At 50.5% G+C, this 26,673-nt stretch overlaps 1 protein-coding gene across 4 annotated transcripts in view; it reads right to left on the bottom strand.

Moving 5' to 3' along the window:
* The window catches only part of TMEM121 (transmembrane protein 121), a 42,649-nt gene extending 16,238 nt beyond the window's left edge, over window positions 1–26,411 (bottom strand). For 2 of the 4 annotated variants that reach the window (XM_074906803.1, XM_074906804.1), the window contains exons 1-2: window positions 26,279–26,409; window positions 23,437–23,618 (exon numbers count right to left, since the gene is read on the bottom strand). The gene's annotated coding sequence lies outside the window, so the exon portion shown is untranslated. Of the gene's footprint in view, window positions 1–23,436; window positions 23,619–26,278 lie in introns of all 4 variants that reach the window. The other 2 variants (XM_074906806.1, XM_074906802.1) reach the window with 2 other exon arrangements.
* Window positions 26,412–26,673: the final 262 nt, after the last annotated feature.

Below are 26,673 nucleotides of genomic sequence, written 5' to 3' on the forward strand. Positions count from 1 at the left end.
CTGAAGGTGAAGGACGTCCAAGGTCACACAGAGAGCTGTGACCAAACCCAGGTCCCAAAATTTCTCCAGCACCTGGAAGCACAAGGGCAGGGTGGTGGCTCAGCTCCATGGAGCATCTTCTGGTCCCTGGGCCCAGTGGCTGCAGGGTTCCATTTCAGCACAGCCTGGAGACTCACGGAGCCAGGGCTGCAAATGCCTTGATCTGAGCTTCCAGGAGCATCTGATGAAGGCTTGTGGTCTCATCATCTTCACAAGGAGGATCACCCATGCTGTGTCACGTGCTGCTAATGAACTACTGCACAGCTCCCAGTAGAAGGGATTTGTGTTTCCGCAGTGTTGCCCTACCAAAGGTCCTCCACGCACCTCCCAGGCAGCAACACAGCAATGGTCCCATCCACCCAGCAGCCAGACCCGAGAGGTGCTGGGGACTGCCGCAGCCCCTTGCATGGGTGCCAGCCCTAACACAACCAGGAAGGGGTCACAGTGGCTGGGGCAAGCATGTGACAGGGTATTTGAAATAACGACCTGTATATCTCAGCCAGGATCTCTGGTACCCTCTCCTTCACATCCGTCCTGCTGTTTCAGCTGGTCAGGGACACTTCCACATGCCTCAAGCAGCTCACACCACCAGTGGCCCAGCCAAAACACCCACGGGGTGCCCCTGCAGGGGTCTGAGCTATGGGTTAGGCAGCACCTCATCATGCTGGAGGTGTACGCCGCTTGTTTGGCTCTGGGGCCTGTTTCGATTGAGCTGTTAGCTTGCATGAGCTGTTGGTTTTTCAGGTTTTCTTTGCTAATGAAATTCTTTCCCTCCTGCAAAGAAACTCTTCAATAAAAGAAAGAAAAAAAATATCAAAATCATTGATCCTTGTTGAGGATTTGTGCTTGGAAGGAGCCATGTGTCACACCAGCCCGTGGAGTGGTGTGACTTGGGGAGGGCAAGTGAGCAAAGGCAGGAGCCCTGTCCCCGATGGTGGGGAAACTTGGGCTCCTCACTGTCAGATCCCAGGTGAGGAGGGTGCTCGGTGCAGAGGCTGCATGGAAATTGGGAGATGCTACGTCTTCCCCGTCTGACAGCATGAACCGGCATCCTCTCCCTTAGGAGAATGTGACAATTTGCTGTGCTGGAGCTCATTGCTAGGGAGATAAAATATTTATGGCAGCTCTCTCTTGCTTCCCATTTCAAGCCACGGTGACTTATTTGTTACAAATTTACATGCATGTTTAAAGACATTTTTACATCCCTTCTAAGTACAAAAGGTTTATTTCTCCATGTAGCGTTTTGCTAGTCAGAATCAGCCACCCCATCTACTCTGTGCCTGCATTTGTCCCCAGCTTCAGTGCTCATTTTCCGCTTGGTAATGATTATCATTATACTAAGAAAAATGGGTCATTTAGAGTGGTTTCTCCCCAAATGAAAGGCTGTGGGATACAGGATATCATTAAAATTCTAAACCTGACTTCCAACCTCAAAAGCAGACTTTTGCTACTCGGGTATCTGCGAAGGGAAGAAGGGAGAGAGGGCGCATGATCAATGCGCTTTGGCCACAAAATAACTGGCTGAGTCCGCGTGGCCTGTGTCACCAACATCTGCCCTGGCATTAAACGTCCCCGAGCTGAGGCCATCACCTGTGCTGCTGACACACGGATTTGTGGTCCCATGTGGTGGAGAGCAGAGGCTGCCTCCCATCCCTCCAAGGCTGCCTCACAGCCAGTGCATCCACAGGGCTCCAGTTGCACTCACTTCCCAGCCATGCTGTGTGTGGGACAGTGCAACTAGAGCAGGTGACAGAACTAATTCCTACCCTGAAAGGAGCAATTTAGTTCCTGCCAGGAGGGATGTGGCCCTAGATCCAGGCTCCCAGCACCAGCATCCCTGCCAGGCTCTGGGCTTACTCCCTTCCTCCTCATTTCTGATGATAGGAAAGGGTGCCCTGCCCAAGTTCAGTGCTAGCTTTGTCCATGACAGCAGATCTCCCACCCGGTGTTTTCTGCTCCCCCGTCTCCAGCATGCTGCTGCCCAGAGACTGGTTTCTCTGCCCTGGTATCCCCAGAAGGGGCTTCATGGGAAATGTTTTGCTTGGAAAGGCTATGCAGCTTCTGTCCAAGCCTGAAATTGTTGTGTACAGATCTGTAAGGCAAACCTAATCCGTTTTGCAGCTTAGCCAGCTGCTGAAAGATGCTATTTAGGAGTGGGGGAACTGCTAGCTGGTTTTCCTCTTGCTGTGGAATGGGAGGGACAAGGATATTCAGAGGATGAGAGATGGAGACTGACTCAAAATGGCTAATTTAGAAACATCTTTTTAAGAAGGGAGACTTGCCCCAAATTGTGAACTTTAGAAGTAATTTATTTCTAACTGTGCTCAGAACGGACTAATTTTTCATTCTCTTTTTTTACATTTTAAATCAAAATGTGTATGGAAAGCTCTTCTGCTGCTGATCACAGCCAAGCAGACACACAGCAGCTAACACCACATCTCACACACAGGACACAGGGACAACCGCATCAGTCCACTGTGGTGACTACATTAAACAGCTCCACATCACAACAGTGACCCGCACAGTCACAGACACGGAGTTATTGGTGTGCATCATTTCCAGGCTTGCTATGCCTGAGCGTGAGGCTCTCCCCATGCTATACAGCTCCCAAGCACCCAAAAGTTGTGGCAGGTGCAGAGCCAGGCACCCCACCAGGTAGGATGGGGGCAGGGGAGCATGGGTGGGATGTGGGGTAACCCCAGGGCAGAGCAGGACAGGGCAGGGAGAGCAGCTCTCCTCCTCGGGGCCACAGCTCCGTTAGGGATGTCTGAATGACAAGTTACTTTTGGCCTAGCAGAAAGACTGAAAATCCAATATAAATTATTTCTGTTTGACTGCCATTTAATTATTTTCACTTGGGTTTTTGAGAAAAATAAAAAACTGCAAAGAATGGTTAGCAGTCAACCTGAGATGCTTTGTTCAGCCCCAGAAAGATGATGTCCTTTATCTCTAGGGTTATTTTAGACTTCTTTCCCTCCTTCCCTCCCCTCTGCTGCTAACTTTGGATTGACTTTAAAGTAGCAAACTGTTTGGACTTTTCAGGAACAATAGATAAACACCACTTTGTGTAGTTTTCTAGAAAACATAGTTCCAGGTGAAGAGGAACTAAGAGAACTTCATTCCCAAGTAATGTCAGACAAAGGGAAGAGCAATAAAACGTCTTTCTATCCACTAGTGGCCACAGAGCCATCACTGGTGCCTCTCTTCCCTGGAAGGAGGAAAACTCATCCCTGGGGAAGTGGAAATAAAGTGTGGAACAGATCAGACATTTCCCAGTTTTTCAGAGAAAACATGTGAAATGTGGTAAATGTCTTTCTGGCAGGTGTTTCTCACTGAATTTTCAACTCTAAGAGGCATGGGAAAATTGCTGTTTGTAGAGCAACAGGCATCCCTCCCGTACAAACCAGGAGATGACAAAACCCTGCTAAGCAAGCAGGGAGACTAAGGGAGACTGGGGAGTTGCTGCAGCCTGGGTCACCACTGAGCCGCAGAGGCACAGTGAGCGCACTTGCAATCAGCTTTTAATTTAATTTGCATTCTGAAATCTGTTTCTGGAGGCTCTCCTGACCTCCCTAAGCACCACATGAGCACTTTGCACTGATTTCTGCACAACCATTTTCCCTCTCCCACCTTTGGTCTGCCTTACCCTTCACCACCCTCCAGCTGAGCACAGCACTACCTTCCCACAAGATCCCCCACAACCACAGTCCCCTCCCGCCTGATTTGTCTCATTAGGCAGCTGTTTCTCATTAGGATTCCTGGCAGCCCACCTCCCAGCATGGGGGGACTCAGAGGACCCTTTGCCACCTCAACTCCAGTGGTGCTTGTCAGCCCTGTGGACCCACGCAACAACATTTTCCTTATTTATATATTTGCATGAAACAAGACATCTTCTGCTCGGGGTAGTTAATTCCTGTGTAATCAGGTAGCTAACATCGGCCACAGCAGCACTGCAAAGCCTGTGCCTTGTATAATAGCTGCCACTGCGTTCAGCTCATGCCCACAGGGGTGTCCCCACATCCTGTGCAGCCACTGCTCCCCGGGCACAAGTAGCCCAGAGGGACTGGGTGTGGGCACAGAGGCCAAATATTGGACAGAAAATCACAAACTTCTGTTGTCTGAGAGATGCAGCAGGAGTGTGCTATTGAGAGGGGAGTCGTCACATCCCCTGGCCCTCACCTGGTGCCTGGCTGGCCCCTCTTGCCCCAGTGGAGCAAGCTTTGAGGCAGGGTGCAAGGGAACAAGGCAACAGGCACCAGGCAAAGACACACCACAAAACCATCTGCCAAGTGTTCCCACCATGAAAAGAAGAGGCACTAAGGACCTGGGTCTGTGCAGCTGGGGAATGGCTTTCAGACATAAAAGCCACCACAGCTGAGCACCTCCAGGGGAAACAGCAGCAGCTCCTCACTCTTCCCAGACACAGAGCATCCCTAGCACCCTGGGGGCTGATTTTGGTACAATTTCTGCTATTTCAGGCTTTGGTGAACCAAGTGAGTGCAAAATGCAAATGCTGCTGCAATCAGCCAGGCCTGAGCTGTGTTTGCTCCTGCTGCACAATGAGAGGGCACGCTGGTCTGGGGGTGACAGTGTTCTCTTTTGTGGTGCTGGGGGAGCCACCTTCCCTGCTGTGGCTGGAGCTTGGGTGCTCTGCTCAGGGCAGCTGTGCTTTTTGGAGGAAGCTGCCCAGCCCCCCAGCCAAGCAGCACCCACTACCAGTGCATTGCTGTTGGACACAGGGATAGTGGGATGCTCCTTTCACCTTGTGCCATGTCCTACAAAGCCCTGACACCCTTCTGATAAAAGCAGGGCTCAAGGCGTTCATCACTTAGCTCAACTTTCTGCTTACTCGACTGTGGGCTCCTGCCAAAGGAGGGACTGGCTTCCTGGGCTGCTCTTGGCTGACACCACAGCACTCGTTCTTCCTTCCCTGGGGACAGCCATTAGCGGCATTAGCTCCATCCTACTCTGCTGCTCTCCCTGATGAGTGCTGGTCCAGGGAGGGGCTCAGAGGAGCTCTTGGCCAGCAGGGATATATCCCTGCTTCTCTGAGATGTTCTTTGGCCTGTTTCCCCCACCTTTTTGCCTCAGCTCAATTTTTGGAGGTTTCTATCCACCTTGGGACTCCCACAGCACTTCCCTGATCTCCCTTCTTTCCAAACCCCTCTTTCCAGCCCCTTTTATGTGTCACAGCTATCATCCTACTATGTGACACACTGGGGCTGGTGGCTGGCCATCTTGCCTGTAGTGACAGTCAGGTGTTTCTAAACATATAGCTAAACCCTGATGTCCTGCTGCAGGAATGGAGTGAGATGTCCTGCTGCAGGCATGGAGTGAGCTGGCTCGGGCAGGACATGCTCCCCACCACCTGTACTTCTTTGCCCCCCTCTGAAATAAGGGTAGCTTCAGCTTGCAGTGGGGGCGGGGTGGGGGTGGGGGGGCAGTGTGTGTGTGTGTGTGTGTGTGTGCGCAATCCCCCCATGGTGCTCAGCCCTGCTTCCTGGCTGAGGTGATGGGTCCTCTGACCCTCCAAACCTCCCCTGGTCCTGGGACAGAGCTGGATGAGAAGCACACCGATTTGAGTGTTCTTACATGAATACTGAACAATCTATGGATGTGGGTGCATCTTTATGTTTCCTTCTTCCATTCAAAAGCCAATTTCTTTGTGCTGTACTCCAAAATAGCTCAAGTGTACTTGCAGGAGAGACTTGTGGACAGCTGGCTTTTCTTTCCTCCAAGCTGAAATACAAGTGTCATGCTACATGATGTTTGTGAGTGATGTCCTACAGGATACCCTAAAAGCCTCTGGCCCCTAGCAATGGCAGGATTGGGACAGCACAGCTAGATTCAGGCTTGCACTAATGTGACCTCAGGTCAACTTTAAACTGATCAGGGCACACCCAGTGCAAATCCTGACATAGTCCAGTTTATAGCTAAATAATAACTATTCACAGCTTTCCACTGAATTAATTACATGTGCATAAATATACCTCTTCTGCAAATTTAAACAAGGTCTTGAAACACAACTAACTGTTCATCACCATACAAATCTGCCACTGTCAGATTGCCGCTAATGCTGGGATCCCCTTCTCTGCAGAGCAAGGAGTCATCCCTCCAGTTCATACAGTTTGGCCTACAGCAGTCGGCTGAGCACCTTCAGTAAGAAAACAATGCAGATAAGGAGGAAGGAAAGAATGAACCTCTTACAACAAACACAGGGCACATCTGTCCCCCTTCTGCTAGCTGATAGACATGCTACACAAAACACCAGCTCCTAGGAAGTCATTACTTATCCCCATGTCTTCCTAGACAGATCCGCTGCAGGCAAGATTATAGATGGACTGTTAGAAGTGATAGTAGATGCTAAGATCCCATTACAGGCGTCATTTCTTCTGTCAACACATGGGGAGTTTATATCTGCAACTTCTGTTCGGTGATGGTGAGCTCTCAGAGACAAGGAGGCTCCTTGGTGTCAAGTGATACACATTTCTGTGGGCTGGGGATAACCCATAGCAGCAGTACATGTTTTGGGACTTTGCAACGAGAAACAGTGTTACTCATTTTGGGCACTGCTAACCAGGGAAAGTCCCCAGGAAAGTCTCCATGTTTTGGTACAAATGCTATATATCAGGAACATGGAGAAGATTCATGAAGTCTAAGCTGAGGAAGGCCACTCCACCTTCCCTTCCCCTACTGCACTGAAAGTAGTAGAAAACAGATTTGTTTTTTTCACTATTCATTTTGAAATTCATCCGGTTTGGAGAAAAAAAAATTAAAAACTGATTAACTAAACAATCCATGCTTGGGTCATGTTCAGATGTGAGCCCTGAACCTGAGCCTCGCACTCCATCCCCATTTTAACCAGAAATCAGCTCACCACCTGAGAGCTCCCAGCAGCCGATGGGGCTTTGCTGGCAGCTGCTGCCTTTGGCTCTTTATACCCCTGCATACTAATATGAAGGAAAATGGGATGGATAATTTAATCCTATCCTGCTAGAAGCAAAGCAACACACCAGCCTGCTCATCCTTTCCTCTAAGTTTAGCCCAACAGCGTACTGAAGAGCTGCTACTGGATTCTCGCCAGCCCCTACTTAGCTAAACTACCTGACTCTGCAAAATAGCAGAAAATTCTCCATTCTGTGTCATTTCTGATCCTTGGGAGAACAACCCACATCCGTCAGGAAACTTGACCCCCCCTAGGCCTGAAGGAAGCCAGGGTAATTTGGGATAATGACTAGAACGATGAAGGCTTTCTTGTGACATTGGGCATGTTTCCCATGGACATGCTGCTACGTGGAGCTGGGCTGCTGGAGTCTCAGCTCAGGGCTCCCTCCGTCCCTCTGTAAGCCTATGAACAGTAATGAATAAATCTGGCCCTGCTTGCTTATAAATAGTTTATAAAAGGTTCATAAATGATTTCTAGATGTTTTAATGAATAGTTAATCAATTGTTGCAGGGCCCAACAGGTCAGCAGATTGCTTATAGCCATCAATTACAATGTCTGCTGATGAGCTTATAAGTGTCAGTAGGACTCCACTGATGTCTGCAATGAGCTTGTGGCATCTATAAAGAGTTAATAAATAATTAATAAATGATGTGAGTGCTTTTAATTAAAAGCTGTAGAAGGCCATCAAAAAATGCATTCTTGGAAAGCTATGGGCAACACAGTAAGCAAGCATCTGTACCTGGGTTTGAATCCCTGCCTCTGAAGAGCAAAGCTGGCAGAGACGTGCCAGCCCTGCCCAGCAGGCGACCCAGCCGCCCAAAGAACAGCTCATTTCCTTTGCTCAATGCAATCTGGCTGATTCAAGAGATCTGGCTGATTCAAGAGAAACTCCGTGCCTGCCATGGCAGATCGCTCCTGATACCTCTTTGAGCCTGGCAGCAGAATGCCGCAGTGCCTGCACCGAGGAGCTCAGCCACCTTGTGCTCTGCAGCTGAAGCATCACCTGTGTGCTGGCTGTTGTGGGGAAGGTGCCAGGAAGCCAGGAAACATGAATGCTAGGGAAACTGGGAAAATTTCCCAATTCTGTGGGGCTCTGGCCTGTGTCTCTGGACACCAAAGTGCACTTCCCTCATGGCCAAATGGTGATTTGGGGTGAGCTGCTGCTACCCTGGCCCCAGCATCACCCTGTGCCGAGGGGGGAGTACAACACACAGAAATACAGTACCAAGGAGTTGTGCACTACAGCACTACGAGGCAATAATGTATATGGTGTTTGGCCTCCTTAGCAGAAGTGCTTTATTATCATTAAACACTGAATATTTCTGGATGATAAAAGCAATTAAGTGTAAAAAAAGGTAATGATCCATTCAATATTGCATCCAAAAGATATGAAAATCCCTCATAAAATTATCACCCCAGCACAGAATTGGACCTAAATATCTTTATAATGCAAGACAGAGAACTTTGCTTACAGTCGGAACATTTATACGGCATTCAATTAGCCACTGGAGGGTTTCTTAGTATTCCCCGATTCTCCACGAGCCCAGAGGCAATTACAGGAGATTCTAACTTTTTAAATTAAAGACAAAAGACAGGAGAATTTGGATAAAACCTGTACCCAGGTTCACCTTAGAACGTACATGTGGAGGAAATTTCATGCAGATCAAGCTTAATTTACTGCACAATTTAGCTCAGAGCCAGAGCAAGACACTTCCTGCACGTTTTCTAGAAGATCCTTCTGCATGGGAAGAGGACAGGTATGTGATGTACTGCTCTGTGAGCGGGTCCTGAGGATGCTCCTGCGAGGGGCTGGGGCAAGGTGCTGTCCCTTGTCCCCTTCCTGCTCTCTCCACAGACCCCTGCACCACCCTTTGGAGGGTTTCCATGTCCCTCACAGAGCGACTCTGGGGGTGTCCATCATGGGGACTCCCATCCCCCTTGCTCCAAGCCCGTTGGTGCTGGCAGTGGCTACACATGCGTGGCAGTGGGTATCCATGCCTGCAGCCTGTGCTGCCCCACTGCCACTCAGCCCCTGCATGCTCCTTCATGCATCATTGCGTGGTGTAGCCATGCCTAGGGACTAATTTAGGTTGGAAATAAGGTGTATATTTGTAACAGGCAGTTAATGGTGAGGGTAATTAATCACAGCAGCAGATTAGCGAGGGACATGATGGATTTCCTGATCCTGACATCTTTAAATCACAATCAGTTTCTCCTTCCAGACCTGCTAGGGCTGAGCCAGAAGTGATGGGCTCACCGATGCATCGCACAGTCAAACCTCCCCACAACCCGGTGCAGCAGTGGGAGCCCCCATCCACACCTACTCTGCTGCAGGGTACCAGGGCTCTCCTACCCAAGGAGAGGGCAGCAGGGGGGAGGAGAACCTCCTCCTGCACTGGGGGCTTTGAACACTTCCTCCTGATTTATATTTTGACATCATTTCAACTGATTAAGATGTCAGATGTGTAGCACTGCCAGGAAACACTGCTTTCTTTTAATAAACAAAGAACAGAAGGTCATTTAATCTCCTGTACATGCTTTGCCCCTCCAGAGGAGAGATGGGACTGCATCTTCCCAGGGCAGCAGCACCAATCTCTTCCTTTCAGGGTGGCTCTGGCAGACCTTTCCCTTCACTGGGAGAGCAGCACCTCCTCACAGCTTCGGGGGATCCGCCACACCCCTACATGTTTCCATGGGCGTTACCTTCTTCAGAGATGCTCCACACTGTGATGTGGCCTCATACAAGCACCAACAGCTGGTCCCAAGCATCTGGGCCTCCCATGACAGATTTTTCATGAGTAGCTTCACAGTCACGGCAATACCTTAAAAAGGAATCCGAAGCCATGTCTTTTGCTTTGCTTGCTGGCTCCTGAGCCTGCAAGACTCACTTGGCTCACGTGTAGAGCCTTGTTCTCCTGCCACCAGTGCTAGACGCTTCACACTGGCTTCCAAGGCAAGCCAAAAAACTCCTGCAGCCTCACGAGAGTTGGCTGCCTTCCCAGCCGTGAGGATTGCAGGGCTCTTAATACAACTGTAGGGGTCCCCAGCCCCACACCCCAGCTTTGCCGCTGGAGGAAGCTGGACATAGGGAAAAGTGTGCAGGGAAGGAAACGCCACTGAAAGGTGAAGTGAAAGTTAATATAGCTGCATAAATTAACTCAGACTCTCAGCACAGGGAGGATGCAGGAAAGCATAATGCTGAAAAGTACTTTTTTTTTTTTTTTTTTTTTTCTGAAAAGCAAAGCTCTCTGATACTTTTTTCAGAACACTTGATAACCTGAGTACATCCTGACTCCCTTGGGGCATTCCCTTGAAATCTCTGGCATTCCCCCGAACCTCTCTGTGGGTATCAGACAAAGGGCATGCAAACTGTTTAATCCCGTGCTACAGCACATTTCGAGGCTGCTGTTTTGCCAGATCTGAGATCACTACAGCTGCGTCAGGCGAGGGAGGCAGGGCTGCAGGCAGCATCTCCTGCCAGCATTCCCAGGGCCTGACGCCCGTCAGTGTTTCATTTTACTCAGGGCAGCGCGCTGATCCCAGCGATGCTGGAAGTCGGTGTTAAAGCCATGCTTTGGCATTTCCCAGCTGCTGCTGCCCAAAGAAATAACACCAACTGCATGTTAAGATGGCAGGGCCGGGTGCCCATGCTGCCTTCCCCATGCCCAGGCGAGGAAGAGAAGGATTGCTAGCATGCAGAATCCCCACTGAGAGAGCAAGTGCTGGCTCTTGGGGCACTAACATTCAGACAAAACAAATGAGGTAAAAAAGAGTGTGTTTACAAATACATATTTTTTTATATATATGTATATATGCTTATCTATATGTATGTCATTATGCTAAGTCATGGTGAGACAAAGTGGATCAGCTACAGTCTTGACATTCTAAAATTAGGTTTTATGTAAAATAAGTATTTGCTTCATGTAGGGCAGTTGGTATTAAGATTTATTTTCATCCTCACTTGTATTACTGCTTGATATGATTGTAAAGCCCAGGGCACATGCATATCGTTACCATTCATAACATACACATGGATTCATGACCTAGCTAGCAAGCTGAATTGCCTTGCAATCTTTTTTCCGCTGCAGAAATCTTAATAAGCATATAAGTCTTAGAGCAAAAAGAGACCCTACGCATTTGCTCTGCATGAAGAGCTCTTGAATGCAGTTGTAGGAGCCAGAGAAAGCATTGCACCAGCTGCCTAGCATTCATCACCCACGTGGACTCATTTCTAAGAGCAGCACCCATTGTGTCCGTGGGACTAACAGTAGGTGACAGGGCAGTAAATGTTACTGAAGCAGTTGTATAAACTTCAGGACAGCCTATGACTTCCCTTTCCCCAGAAAAAATTCCCAGTTTATTTACTGCAGCTCTTTAACCAAATGCCTTTGGCAAAGGCACTTACTGTTATTAAGAAAGCATAAATTGAACACTTACAAACATACACGTGTGAACCCCCATGCTCCTGCAGGAACAGAATTATGGTTAGCATCAACAGGCAGAAATAGTGACTTTAACAATTACTTTTATGTCCCCTGGGGCTTTCCTGACAGTGAGGAATGCAGCTCAGGCGCAGGGCTGGGAGCAGTTACTAGAGCCTGCAGGTGGCTGTTCTGGGGAATGGCATTTATTTCATGGAAACAAAAGGTCCATCACCAGTGGGAGCCAGGGAGCCAAGGCTGCCCATGGAGAGCAAGGAGAGGAGACATAAACACAAGGGGAAGAAGCACCCACTTATCCCCATGTGAGGGGAAAATGAGCACGGTTTGATTTCTGCTGCAGAGAAGCAAGGATGACAGGAAAGGCACTGCATGAACCACAGAAGCTGCTGAGGAACAGCCCTCTTCAAGAGACCCCTGCTAGTCCTTAGAAAAAATCTCCTGACAAAAGATGGAAAAGCCACAGCTAGCTAAGGAGAAGAAAGATTTGGGTTTATAGAGAGAGTTTCTCACAATGAGAGAGATATCCATGAAGGACTGGCTAAGAATTCCTGGGTCTCTAGGGTCAAGGCTGAGCTGTGACACCCCAAGAGAAAGAAACAACCTCATGCAAGCAGGAAGATGGAGATGTATCCATTGAGAGAAAGAGCCTGACCAGGTATATGGAGGAATTAGGATCACTGGTGTCAGCTGAGAGACCAGGTAGTTTTGGAATAAAAGGACCACACTGAGGGTTTGCTATACATCTCCCTGGGAGTAATTCTGGAGCAATGCTGCTGGAGACAGCAATACTGCTGGGACTGATACTGCTTTGCAAGAGGTTGCTTTCCAGGCAGAGACTGAGGCATAGATGCTCAAAACCGTTCTGCTTGGATGTGGCTAGAGCAGGCTTTTTACTTGCCAATTACAGAACTGACATGAGGAGATGCTGCTTTTGTTTGTTTTTTAAGTAGAAAAAACATTATAAAAAAAGCCAGCTGTAGAAAATAAGCTTGGAGTGAGCAACCACCACTGGCTTCAGTATAATTAAACAGAAAGGTATGAAAAAACAGGTTGGTAAATGAGGGTATCATCCTGAAGAGGAGAAACTGGATGAAGGGATCTACAGCCTCCTCCATGTGGGTACTTTTGGGCCCTGTGGCCTCAACTTCAGCAGGGGCTGTTGGCAGCCCCATCCAGCCCAGGAATGCACTTGGCTGGGGTTGCTGAGGCACTGTGTGTGGTTGCTGAGCCACGCTGTGTCATGCCACACTGTGTCATGCCATGCTTCATGGGCTGCACGCCCTGCACAAACGCTGCTCACCAGCCTGGCAAGGCAGGATCAGCACTGCAAAACGCAGCAGGGCCATAAGCCAAAGGACAGTGCTGTCACAAGAACAAATGAGGATAGCTGGCAATGAATAAACTCAGGCTGAAAGAAGGAAGGATGGAGCTTTGGGCCAGCCCCAGCGCAGAGGGCACAGAGAATGGGAGTTGGGTTTTATTCCCAGCTTTTCCAAGGAGATGGCAGGACACAGCACCCAGGGCACCAGGGCTGTGGGTTCTACAACACCAGATGCCCTCAGCCCACAGACCCACTATCACCTGCCATGTCCCCTTCCCCACCCATCCTGCTGTTGTGGGGCTGGGGGCTCTGTGCAGAACATGGCACCCTTGCCTCTCATCTCCACCAGAATGTTTAAGTCCTGCTTTATTTCATACACGTGGCTTTTTTAAAACATATGTGGCATTTCCTTACAACTGTCAGCATCGACCTTCATAGCTGCCATGGTGATGAGCACCACAGAGAAGCCTATAAATAACATGAATGTGCCACATGCTGGCCCTTTTATGGGCCCCACTCTTTTTGATTTACTTATATGCAAGATATTTTACAGGACAACCCAATTAAGCTTGACAGCTGGCTGACAATGAATTCCTGCTCAGCGACGGGTTGCAGACACTTTATATTAAACCAGGTAATGTGATACAGAACACCAGTAGAAGCTACTGGTGGGATTTTGCATTTGTATAGGCTGTTCGGAAATTAATTTCCGTTTTGTAATGTGATTTTCATTGTATATGTTTCAGGAATAGTACCTTCTCGACTGGCGTACTGTTATATATTTTTGAAAAGCTCATGTTATGAACTTTCACACTGTATAATTAAATTATAATATAAACTGTGTTTTTGATAAATTTTGGAGGTTTGAAGTTCAGATGTCAAAACAGCAATTTTGACAGATCTACTTCTACAAGTTCAAACTTGGACGTAATGCAGCGCAAGCTGCTCGAAACATCAATGAGGTATATGGCCAGGGAAGTGTTAATGAACAGACAGTGCGACTTTGGTTCCAAAAATTTCAACATGGCAATTTTGACCTTGAAGATCAAGAAGGTAGCGGACATCCTTCCGCTATTGATGACAATGAACTGAAGGCTCTGGTGGAAGCAGATACAGGCACAACTGTTCGAGAACTTGCAAAAGAATTTGGGATAAGCATATCAACTGTTTCTGAGCATCTGAAGAAGATTGGAAAGTCGAAGAAGCTCAACAAATGGGTGCCACACGAATTGAATGAGAATCACAGAAATCACCATTTTGAAGTGTCGTTGGCGCTTCTTTTTCACAACCAGAACAACCCATTTCTCGACCGTATTGTGACGTGTGACGAGAAATGGATGCTCTATGATAACCGGCGACTATTGGCTCAGTGGTTGGACCGCGATGAAGCTCCGCAGCACTTCCCAAAGCTGAATCTGCACCAAAAGAAGGTCATGCTGACTGTCTGGTGGTCTACTGCTGGTTTAATCCATCACAGCTTCCTGAATCCAGGTGAAACGATCATGGCAGAGAAGTACGTCCAGCAAATCAATGAAATGCACCAGAAACTTCAACAGCTGTGCCCAGCACTGGTCAACAGAAAGGGTCCAATCCTTCTATACGATAACACGCAGCCACACGTTCTTCTGACGCTGCAACGGTTGAACGAGCTGGGCTATGAAACTCTGCCTCATCCACCGTACTCACCGGACCTCTCGCCCACCGACTATCACTTCTTCAAGCATCTCGACAGCTTCCTGTGTGGGAGACGCTTCAGAAACCAAGGGGAAGCTGAAACTGCCTTCAATGACTTCATTGCCTCCAGAAGTCCAGAATTTTATGCAACCGGAATAAATATGCTTGTTTCTCGTTGGCAAAAATGTGTTGATTCTAATGGGTTTTATTTTGATTAATAAATTTTATTCTGATCTGAGATATGCCACTTCAAACACACAGGTTGAAACGGCAATTAATTTCCGAACAGCCCATGCTTGCTGATACAACTGAAGGGTCCCCTATGATCTTTTCAGCAACAGCCACCAAAGGACCCACATGCCACTGGAGACAGGCAGAGCTCGCCCCCTTCAAGCGTTGAGCAGCAGCACAAGACCAGGCTGCAAGTTTTAGGAGGGGTCCTTAACTCCCCACAGTGTGCACATCGGACAAGCATTCATTGACGGGGTCCCACCAAGTTTCCAGGAGGCTACAAGAACATCGCATGCCTGACTGCATACATTTTGGCTACAACTCAATCTGAGCAGGTCACTCTGCTGTGAATGTAATGTAAAAGCGTGGTCAGCCACCCTGCGCTGCACAGCGGCTACAGATTTTGTAGGAGGCCACTGCAGAACCAAAAGCCCTTGCTCAGGGGTGCCTTGGTGGCATCAGCACCTGATCCAAACTCAGTCACTCTGCCTGCAGGCGGGTTGCTCTCCCAGGCTTCTACCGCATCTTCCAAGATGGGTAGTCCTCACACGGCATCCACCATATCACTCAGCAGTTTTCATCTGATACCTCTGTCATTCCAGCAGTAATTTCTGTGTTCCAGAGGGACAAAGCAGAAATAAAACAGCAGACCTGGGACTTGCATGGCGTGTCTCTTTCAGCCCCTGCTAAGTCATAGCTATTCTGGGAAAGCCTCATTCACTCTCTGGACCCACTTCCACTTTTTCTCCCAACCAAAGAAACAGCCGTGATGGACAACCCTCATTGCCGAGCTGCTCAAGCTAGACATCCTTCCCAGCTCAGTGGTGTCTTTCTTACTCTCCCTGCACACTCCTGTCCTGCCATGACAGGGGAGAGCATCCCCAGCAGAGATAGCTGAAAAATGCAGTGATGCACTGTGGAAATAATCAAAGTTGTTTTCTATGTTGCTCTCCAGGCAAGGAAGTGCCTGGATCCTGCCCCACCTCTTTGCGGAGGCAGGGGGAAGAAAGCCCCTGTAGCACATGCAGAAAAATAGACTCCTCACTTACAAATAAATGCAACAGCATTTTTATCAGCTCTTTTTGGCTGGCGCCCAGTACTGGATTTCAGGCCCAAATATCTGTTTTCAGATTTTTGATCTTGAATGATTTAACAGTATTGCAAAAGGCAGGTGCCTCATAAAATCACATTCAGTCACCTGAAAACCCAATTTTCCAGCAATTTTTCAAACAGATGAAGTTTTGATCGGCTGTGGTTTGATGTTGAGCTGACACCTGAACCCGGGTGGCTGGAAGGTTAATGAAGAACAATGAGTCCCAATAATGTAACCTAAAGTACCCAAGCGCTGTGATTATTTGACTTCATGTTTATAAATTCTCCCCAAATTCACATTACGGATGTCAGTTCTCCCCTCTCATTCAGCATTTTCTCCTTTGATGTCTGCTGCATTTTCCTTTAGTCTTTCTTCCCTCTTCCCTGGATGGTTTTATTTTGCTTTTGCAAGGAAATCGAGCACAATGCAACTCTGCAAAGTTCTGCAACTGTAAATTTCCTATACTCCCCCTGCTAGACTTGGGTGTGAAGAGGGAGTTCAAAGCAACTCTCCTCTCTTCCAGTGAATTTGAGGCAAGATCTGCATAGGACTGCGAGGCTTCACTGCCAAAGACGGGTTACACAGGAGGACAGATTTAATTAAGAGGTGATTAAGCCCCACCATGACCTCCATCCTGAGCTAGGGAGGCACAAGGACTGCCTGAAGTCTAAGGGCACATGATGCTATGTGAGGCAAAAAATTGTGCTGGCTGTTAGGTGGGATGAGTTGTGTAACTTCAGAAAACATGGGAATATCACAAAAGCTAAGAAATCAAAGGAGAAACCAAAGAAAACATGAGATTGATTTCTATCAGGGAAATAAGAACTGAACGAACCAGTGATTCTATCACTGTAACTGCCAAAGGGATGGGGAGGAGCGGAACGAAGAGGCTCCCCATGCCGAGGAGCCCTAGGTGGCTTACTGCTGTGTTGCACACTGAAAACCATCAGTCATGCTCAGCAAAATTTAAGATAATCAGGGGAATTCAAACAAGAGCAAATCAAAAGCTGGGTATTTTGCAAAGGGATTAAAAGAAAGCTTTAAAATAGAAGCCAATGGCTCCGCAGGTGAATTAATTATGTGGAAGCTGCCCAGGAAAAGGACATGTAATAGCAGTGAAAGCTTCATTAGCACCAGTGTGTGCAGTACCAGCAGATTGGGAAGAAGTGTAGGCACGCAGTCTGCACGGGGCAAGAGGAGGTGTTGATTGGCAGAACCACAATGCAGCAGGTTCTCCTGGAAATGCAGAAAACCAGGGAAGCTGTTGCCAGCCAGGATCTTGCTCACAGAGGTTAACTGCAGCAGGAGCTTCAAATCCAGCTCTGGAAGAGAATCGCAAGGTTACAGCCCACAGCAGGGAGCAGTTGCTTGGATGCAGAACTTGCCCAGCCTTAGCAGGAGGAAATAGCTTACGTGCTGCCAGCAGACCTACAGGAATTTCTCGTGCTTTTTAAATGCAGGCATACAGGTCCACAGGGGTCAACCCAGACTGTCCTGACTTTGATAAGGCAAGAACTCAGGATCTTTAATAATAAAGTTTCTACCAGACTACCCTTTAACCTTGCAATGTAAATGATGTAGAAAGACAGGGGTGGCTATAGAAAGGCTAACCTAAATCGGCCGGCTCTGCTGCTGTTGCAGAAATGAACCCGCAGGGAATAGAAAAGCTATACCAGGGCAGCGGCAACTGGCAGCCCGAGCTATCTGCTAATTGCTAAGGACAACCAGGGACCTGCAATTTGTTTGCTATCTTGCTCGGTCTCATGTGTGGGAAGGGCAAGGGCATGCTCGCACACTGCGTGGTTTGCAAACAGCACGGGGTGGAAAAGTTCAGCTGAAATGCTTGAGTTGGGAAAAAGCAGCCACACACAAGGATTAATAATAGCAGCTTTCTTCTTAACCAGAGTTACTAGCAAAACCCCAGAGATGCACTTGCCTAAGCAGGTAATTCTAAAAACTATTTAACGGGGCCCACCCAAAAGCAACCCCCCAGAGCTCATAACACGCTGGGTAGTGCAGCAGCTTTCTACTACCCGCCTGAGCAAGGCCACAGTGCCTTCAGGCACACACACAGCCCCTATGCCCAGCTATTTCAATAGACAAGATTTAAACGCTAGAAGTGCAGCACATCCTGCAAATGCACATCTACCTGTGCAACAGCTGTTGCAGTGGTAGGAAATGGAGAGACTTTTCATTTTGGGGGGCACAGGGTTTCTCTGACCCTCCCAGACCTGAGACTGTGGGAGGTTTGGAGAGAGCATGTTTCCAAGGTGCTGGGCTGATTGTTCCCTCCGGTCTCACACCTTGCGGAAGAAACACTTGGCCCCAGGGTAACTGAGGACTTGTCCCCTCCATGGGTGCAGGGACCTGGATCTGCTTCCAGATGCTTCCTCTGGGAGAAGGGAAAGGTGTGAGGGGCTCGTGGGAAGAGATGAAGATTTCCTTATGTATCCTGAGCATCGAACGTGCATTCAAAGCAGGCTCTCTGTGGATGCTCTGCACAGCTGGGCTCTCACACGGTTTATCTGCAGAGCTGTCACAGTCCGAGCCTCTGCTTTGCTGCCAGATTTTTATATTCTGTGCTGATTTCCCAAGGGTCTTCATTTGGGCTCATCATCCCCACAGGGATCAATAGGATTGCAGCTGCCATCCTAGCATCTGCAGCCAGCTTTGCTGAGCAGCAGTGTGGTCTGCTGGATAAAGCAGGGGCTAGGAGCCAGGAACACTGGAAGTCCACCCAGCTCCTGCCAGGAGTCTCCGCCGAGGGCTCAGTCAAGCTCATCAGGGTCTTCAGAGACATCTAAGGCACGTCCCAGCCAGGAATTAACACCAGTGACCTCATGTCCGCCTGATGCTCAGGGAAAGCACTGAGAAGCCCTGTGGCTCCTGGAGGCAGAGGGGACCAGGTGGTGGTCCACTCCCTCTGCATCCCACCCCAGCCCTTCCCTTAGCAGATGGCTCTGACCTGTGAAGCTGAGCGCTGAAAGACCACAGCATCCATGACCGGGATCAAGTGAGAGGAACAAAATTAAAATAGCCAGTGTAGTCCTACATCGTGGTAGTGGGAAGGTGGCTGGAGACATCTCTGCCTCAGCCCTACTCTTTGGGTAACGCCAAGGGAGAAGCCCTTCCGCGGAGAAGCCTGGTGTGTGCAGCTGGCTGCAGAGCCAAACGCTGCTCTCTAACAGAGCCTTTCTAATCTCTCTGAGTGCTTCTGACCCTTGCCAACCTCGTTTTTCTAAAAACCCTGTGAAATGACAGGTCCAACAGCAGGCTGTAACAGACATATCAGAGACCAGTAGCCATCTAAGATGATGTAGAAAATATACCCATAACTGTGGGCTAAAATCCTATATGGGACCAGCTGCATTCTCTTTCGTGGGGATCTATCTTGTTATCTACAACTGATACACACTTTGTGTTTCGACACTGTCTCCCAGATGTCTGTATTAATGGCAGGTATAACCTACCTTCCTTCACTCTTTGCTCCATGGTCACTGTGCTTGGATGTGCAACGCAGGCATTGCCCAGCACAGGGATTCAAGCCTGATTATCAGCAGTAAAAGCTCTGCTAATACAACCATATAGCGATGCCATCGCAGCCCCTCTGATCTGGAGGAGCTAGACCCACAGGGAAACATGCTTGTCCCCCAGGTCACTGCACAGAGCCATGTGCTCAACAGTATCACCTTTGGCTGCTGCCAGAGCCAGGCCTGACCCACCAGCACATCTTCCTGCTACGTGCTCCTTCAGCTGTAATAAAGCTCCAGGGGAAAAATTAAGCCTGCAGTTTGTCAGGTGTCTTTGTATGCAGTGATGGGTTCTGCATCTAGTTATTAACCTCTTGCAAAAGCTCAGTGTTATCTTGTATGGAAGTAATATTAGGTTAAACAGCTGTTGATAACTTATCTCCCATTATCAGTGACTTCATTCAAGGCCAATATTTACTCACATCCAAGGAGTGTTGCTGTATTCCCAATGGTTTTCTTTATGGAGTCAAATGAGAAGAGCAGCTTTTAATAGATCTTAGGTACTTATGAGGCCCATATTGCCCAAGGGCCTCCTAATCTTGAATGCATGGCATAAGAAAACTCCTGGGGGGGGGGGGGACAAAGCCTGGACACAGCACACAATCTAGGCAGGAAACCTAACTTGGGGAGCACCTTCTGCAGACACCAAGGTGCTGACCCAGCTTGCCCACTTGCTGCCTCCTGCACCAACTGCTCACATGGCGGCTCCTCCCCATTCCTCCTCCCTCAGAAGGCAGGTCAGCCATAGGCTAGCAGGTGCCAACAGGTCCCTACCATCAGGTGACCCTTCCCACCCCCATTTTCATCCTCTAATGACAGTCCTTCAACCAAGAGCTCAGAAGAGACATCCCCTGGCACTACGCTCCATCATTCAGACCTTTTTCTTAGCTGAAAAAATAAGGGGTTTGTGCTCTTGCTGTCAAGAGCATGTCAGTGCTTTGCTTCATGGTATTTTTCCAGGGAGTCCACCCTCTTTTTTATTACTTTTGCTGATGCTATAACAGTATTGCAAAGCCTTAGGCAGAGACTGAGACCCTGCTGTGCTGGACACCATAGAAGCAGAGATCAGAGAAAAGAATTTGCATCCAAAAAAATGAGATCCCTACAGTCTAACTTCTCCCACCACTATTTACTAGGCATGATCTTGCAAGTCAGGTCTGGGATGGGTTTCTGGGTTCAGATCCCAGGTGCTTCCCATCTGCACAGGTGCTTGAAGGCCCCCGCCACACTACCATACACATACACATGGCACCGCTTGGAGCGGTCAGTGGTGGCACAGGCTGCCCACACATGTGCTCCTGCTTTCCCTGCCTGAAAGCTGGTGTGAAGGAAGAGCTTCCCAACGAGCTACATAGTCTGGGCTCTGCTCGTGGCCTCTCCTCTCCGCCACACCCACGCTGGGCCACACTGCAATAAGAAATTATACCTTGGCGATCACTGGGCTGTTTTATTAGGCCACTGCAGTTGGTGGAGTCATTTGAACTGAACCCATGATCTGTAAGCAAGTGGCAGCCCTAGGAATGGCCAAGGGCTGGCGAGAGACCTTAGTTAATGCTTAGTCTAAGCTGCAGGTGGCAGGTACACTCTAAGTGTGTCCCCTGACTCAGTAACCAACTGCGGTGAGTTTACAGCCTCCGATATTGTTACATTAATCATAAGGAATCTCCCAGTTCCTTGGAAATACAGTGACAAGCTCTCCAGGGCTGGTTTCAGTAGTTTTATTCCTAGGTAATAGCCCTCTCCCTCATTTATAGCTATGTCTAGACACAAAGCGAGGAAGGTGCTATAAACACTTGATGTAAAAACCCTGTCTACCTCCTAATTCCTGCATTTCACATCCCAACCGTGCACTGAGTACATGAGCATAAAGTCTGTACTTACGTACCTTCCCATGCCACGAGCCCAGCATGACTGCAGTTTGCTGTCCCCAGCGCCAGAGCGTGGCGGGTCCCCAGGAGCAGCCCAGAGGGTACCCAGGTGTGGGAGGCTGTTTGCTCAAGTCCTAAAATCTGCCTCAAGAAAATGGCCAAGGGGGAAGGAAAGAGGCAAGGTGCGCTGAAAATCTTACGAATATACAGCAGGAGCAGCTCTGCTCCTGATGGCATTTCTCAGCACTGACCTTCCAGTTACCCTCTGACTACACAGGACAGTGTGAAGAGGAAGAAATCAAATTTACCCATAAATGAGAGGAAAGAAAGGAGCTATTAAATCCTTTTGGAGGGGTTGCTACTTCATTATTGATCAAAACCAACAAAATCAACAAAATGGGATGAAATCCTAAAATGTTCAAGGCCTCAATGGATGTCAAAAAAGTATTTACTAAGTTTAAATACTGTGTTTAATGCACCCATAGCTCCAGTGATACCACGCCAATTATACCTCATACAGAGGGAGCCTCTCTACCTATTTCAGGGCACCTGAAATAACTAAAGCCTCTGAGGCAGACAGAGGAGGGTGAGCATGGTCAGGGAGGATATATGCTGAAGCCTGGGGATGACCCAATATCACTAAGACTGGCACATCACAGAGAAGGAGAATTAAATCATGACCCTATGGGAGATGATGGTGATGCTGCCTGGGACCAACCACATGAGGGAAGAGGCTGATTATCACCATCACACCTCAGCCATGCCAGGCTAGCTCAGGACCACATGTCCTCATGTAAGTGTCACACAAGCACAGCACCTAAAACTTTGGCCTGGGGTCTTGCAGAATAGCTCGGCTGCACCAGTTCACACCATCAGTGACAAATCCCTCAAGCAGAGCAAGCAGAGGGGCAGTCAGGGACTGATGGCAAGTGAGCCGCTGACCTGCCTGTGGTGAATCTGCCACCAGCAAAGGTGGTGACTCCATCTCATGATGCTGGTTGTTGTCAATTATTTTCCAGCTCTTCATGCACTGCACAGCACTTTGGAGCCTCCAAGATGAAAGGTACTTTCACCAGCACTTCAGTGGCTTGTTTCCTATTATAGGTCTGGTTTTGACACTCCCCCACCCTCTTATCTAACTTTCTGTACAAAGCTCTTCTCACTTTTTCATCTTTCTTCTGTGGTCCCTAGCCAGGAGAAAAAAAAAAAAAAAAAAGAAAAAACATATTTATTTCCTTTTTGGAAAGCTTGAGATTAATCAGCCACAGTGGTCTGGGGATAGGAGACTTTCACAAAGGTGATTCCTTAACAAAGAAGTCTGCATACTTTTCTGTAATGTCGGCTCTTCAAAATGGCTTGGTGCTTAAGGAGAAAAGGCCTTTGTTTTTTTGCTTTTAACAAGCGGAGTGGATGTTTTAATTAAGTTGGATAGGAATTTTCAGAGTTACTTGATGTGAAAATGTGAGCCTATAAGAGCCGTCTTTGATGCTTGAGTTCTGTTTTAAACACTTGATGAGTCCTGCAGAGCTGTTAATCCTTTTAGCATAGCTAATAGCTATTGCTAGAGTGATCATGAAATCCTGTTTTGTTTGTGTCTCTGCTGAGCTGGAGGCTTCCCCTGAAATGGCAGCAGTCCACCCGGGAGCTGTTTGCAGCCCCCAGCCCCAGCAGCCCTCAGCACCACTGGATTGGGGGGAGGAGAGGACCGCAGGGCACCCCAGGGCAGGTGGCTGTTAGATGTCAGCCACAGGGGTGTCCCAGCACTTCTAAAGAGGGTGATGCTGGACCACTCTGAGCACCCGCTCACAGGAGCACGTCCTGGTGTCTTTCTGCAGTTCTGTCAAGGGGCGGTCAGAGGCATGCATGAGCCCTGCCGTCCCCCTCCCGGATGGGTCACCTGCATGTGGTGGCCTGGAAGGAGCCCCGGAATGCTCCCCCTCCCTGCGCTCAATAGTGGGGCACACCACCGTCTGCCTGTGCAATCCTCTGCCCTGTCCAGAGTTGCTGCCCTAAAATAAGAGCTTTCCTTCGTAAATATTTTGGGTTCACCTCCCCCCCAGTCTGGAAGCCACTCCTCACCTTGTGAAGAGGCTTTCCTCTGCTTTATAGCTCTGGATTTGCTTGAGGGACAGATAGGGAGGAACTGACTTTGGGGAAATGCAAATGTCTTCCACAAAGGATGCTGCAGGGAGAGATGAAAGCCAGCTCCATTTGCATCAGTTCCGTAACTCTGGATGTTTTCCCTCTCCCTTTTAGACTGGAGTTCACACACACATACACACACATTTTTACCACAGAGCTATTCTGTTGCCAGCTGCTCCTCCCAGAAGTTCTGAAGAAATCCCCATTTACACACGAAGCTACTTCTCACAGCACCAGCAGCAACCTGTGAAGGCAGAGGGTGCACTCAGGTAGCTGTGATTCAGCAGAGCCCTGCCGTGGTTCTCTGGGCCAGTGCAAGCTTGTTCTGTACCCTGTGAACAAATGGAGACACCCTGAGCCTGCAGCAGGGCCTGCACCCGCCTCCTGCCACCACCCCTGGGCAGCATTATGGTCTGAGTAGCTGTAAGAAAACCAGCAAGATGATGAGCTCCACCACAGTGCACGGGATGTGCTTTTAGATGGCCCATAGCAAAATATCAGCAGTAATCTATCAATTTGTTAAAGCAGTAAAACAGGCATAGGAAAACACTCTCTCTCTGGATCTATGTGCTAAATAACTGAATAAGCCGGGCTGTCTCCCAGGTTGGTATGTGTACACGGTGCTCCTGGGGGATATCCCGCTGCTGCCGCCGCTTTTTCACACACTGCAAGGCGGCTGAAGAGCAAGGGCCCAGATGCTCCCCTGGGTTTCCTTTGAAGAGCTCCTCAGCGTGCCTGCAGCGCATTGCAGGGCACCCGAAGCTGGATGGGGACACGGGGACACCGTGTCGGGGACTCGGCTCCAGACTAGAGCTCCAACCCACAACGCTGTGCCAAGCCACACTCTCTTCCTCAGCTCACTGCTCTGAAACCCTCTTCTGGTATCTGCATGGTGTTTTGTATTTATTTCCCTTATTTTTTTTTAAAGGGAGCAGGGGGATACCTCCCTGGCAGCAACCCTGGCTCTGCCAGGTCCAGGGGAGTTTCAGAACAGTTACGCTCAGGCAGTCTTCAAAGTCATGGAGGTAAACGGGACGGGTCCGGAGATCCTAGTACTGCTAGTGTCTTAACCAGAGGCAGTTTTCTGTAAAACTGGCTTAAACAGGCAGCCAAACATCTGTTTTCATTCTGACGGCAAAAGCTTTGCATTGGGAAACAGAGAAAAAAACATTTTATATTCAGCCCGTTCTACTGTTCGTTGCAGCAAAACCTGTAGAGAGCCCTAAAACTGCAGGATCTGCGCTTATTTCATCTTATGCTGGTGACGCTCAGGAGAAAGGGATTTCTGGAGGAGGCTTTTGCACGCAGTGACCAGACTCCTGCACTCACATCCATTCTTGCAGATGAACCCAGGGCACCCTCTGCACCCAGCAGGCACCCAGGGGAGAAGGCAAGGGCCACCTGTGATGTGCAGCCACGGAGAGGACATCCTGCAGCCCGAATGCACCCTGGCACAGCATCAGCACTGGCAGATCAAAGAACTACCCAGGACTCAGGCTCAGCAAGCCTGGGAGACATGGAGGGGATGGTACTGGGACTGGGCATTACAGCAGACCCAGGTGAAGGCAGCTCACAGCTAAAGAGGCATCCAGAATTCCTGGCATAAACCACCATGGGACACCTAAACCCGTGTGCCAGCTACTCTGCTGCCCAACGAGAAGTATGACAGTAGCATGTCTGGAGTGAGGACTCCAGATCTGACCCCCCTCTGGCTCAGGAGCATCGGATCAGGCTCCCCAGGGTGATGTGCCAAGCTGAGCAAAAACTTCCCCACGGGCTCTGGTGGAGCTACGGATCGATACCCCACACCCACGGGAAGTCACGGCTCAGCTGCACAGCCTGTCTGCCCAACGGATGGTGACAGTCTGCCACCGTGCAGGAAAACGGGGGAAAAGGCTGCAAACGGGGATCTTCCAGGCACAGGAAAGTCGCACCGAGTAAAATCCCCACTTGACAGTGCCAGCGAGGCTGGACCCCAGCAGTACCCACGTTCTCCCATGCACATCAGGTCTGCGGGGGAGCAGCGCTAGCGGTGTAGGAGAGGGGAAGGTCCCACTCAGGACCCGTTCAGCATCCCCAGGGGAGGGCCGACCCCCTCCCCGTGCCCCGGGGTGTGCAGTGACAGCCGGGTTCTGCCACCTCTCCCGCGGGCTCTGCCACCTCTCCCACAGGCAATACCGCCTCTCCCACGCTCGCTTTCTGAGGTTGGCTGCGAAGGCGAAGGGTGTCCAACGCGGAGACCGGGAGCACCCCAGCCCGCGAGGCGAGCCCCCCGACCCTCGGCCCCGCTGCGAGGAGGGCTGGAGGGGGCTTTCCCCGTGGAGGACAGAGACCACAGGGCAGTTCTCATCCTCCGGCTGAGGCCTAGCCGGAGAGCATCCCTGAGACCGGGATGGCCACCGGCCGAGGGGAGGTACCCGTCACCTCGAGCAGCAGGAGGCTCAGGGCATGCCCTTCGGGGACACCTCCGTCCCACGGGTCCCACCCCGGGGCTGCGGGGCTGAGAGCAGGTTTCCCGCAGCCAAGTTTGGTCCAAAAGCAACAGAGGCTTCTCCCGCATCAGCCCCAGCAGCCGGCTCCGCTCCCCCTGCCGCGACCTGGCCGCCCACCCTCCTTCTGGGGGGCGCGTTGGCCGCAGCCCCCTGGCACCCCCCGCCACTGCGGCCAGCCGGTGCGCGGCGCTGTCCGGGAGGGACCCCGGCCCCCGCCGCTCCCCCGCCGGGGGGGCGCAGGGGGGAGCGGAGGAGAGGGCGAGCGGCTGGCGGGGGGGGGGGGTTGGGGCGCAGACCGGGGCAGCCCCATCCCTGCAGCAACCGATAGGGGAGCGGCGGAGGGGGGTTGTGGAGGGAGCCGGTGCCCGGTGGGACCGCAACGGGGGAAACTTGTGCCGCGTCCGGAGCCCGGCGAGGCGCGAACGCAGGGGGGGGATGCTCGGAGCCGCGCCGCGCCGCGGGGGCTGCGGGGACCCCCGGTGCTGCCGCCGGTGCCTTACCTGCGGGGGCCGCTCCAGAGGCTGCAGTCCGCGCCGTAAATCCGTGTGCCGGGTGCGGCGCCGGGAGGGCGGGCGGGCGGCTGCTCCCCGCTCCCCGGGGCCGCGGAGCCCCGGCCGCCCGCCGCTCAGCCCCGCGGCGCCCGCCGCCCCCGCCGCACCGCCCGCCGCCCCGCCTGGCCGCCCGCCGCCCCGCCTCGCCGCATCGCCGCCGCTGCCGTCGGGGGCTGCGGGCCGCCCCGCCGCCGCTCGCCGCCCGCCGCCGGCCCCGCGGCCCCGCGCCGCGCTCCGCCGTCCGCGGGAGGCGCGCAGGGGGCGGGCGGCGGGGCGGTGCGCCGGTGCGGCGGGAGGTTGGGGGCGTCCTCACCGCCCCCTCGGCGCCGCGGCGGGGGGGACCG

The sequence above is a fragment of the Athene noctua genome, chromosome 5 (genome assembly GCF_965140245.1).
Source record: "Athene noctua chromosome 5, bAthNoc1.hap1.1, whole genome shotgun sequence".
Lineage (NCBI taxonomy): Eukaryota > Metazoa > Chordata > Aves > Strigiformes > Strigidae > Athene > Athene noctua.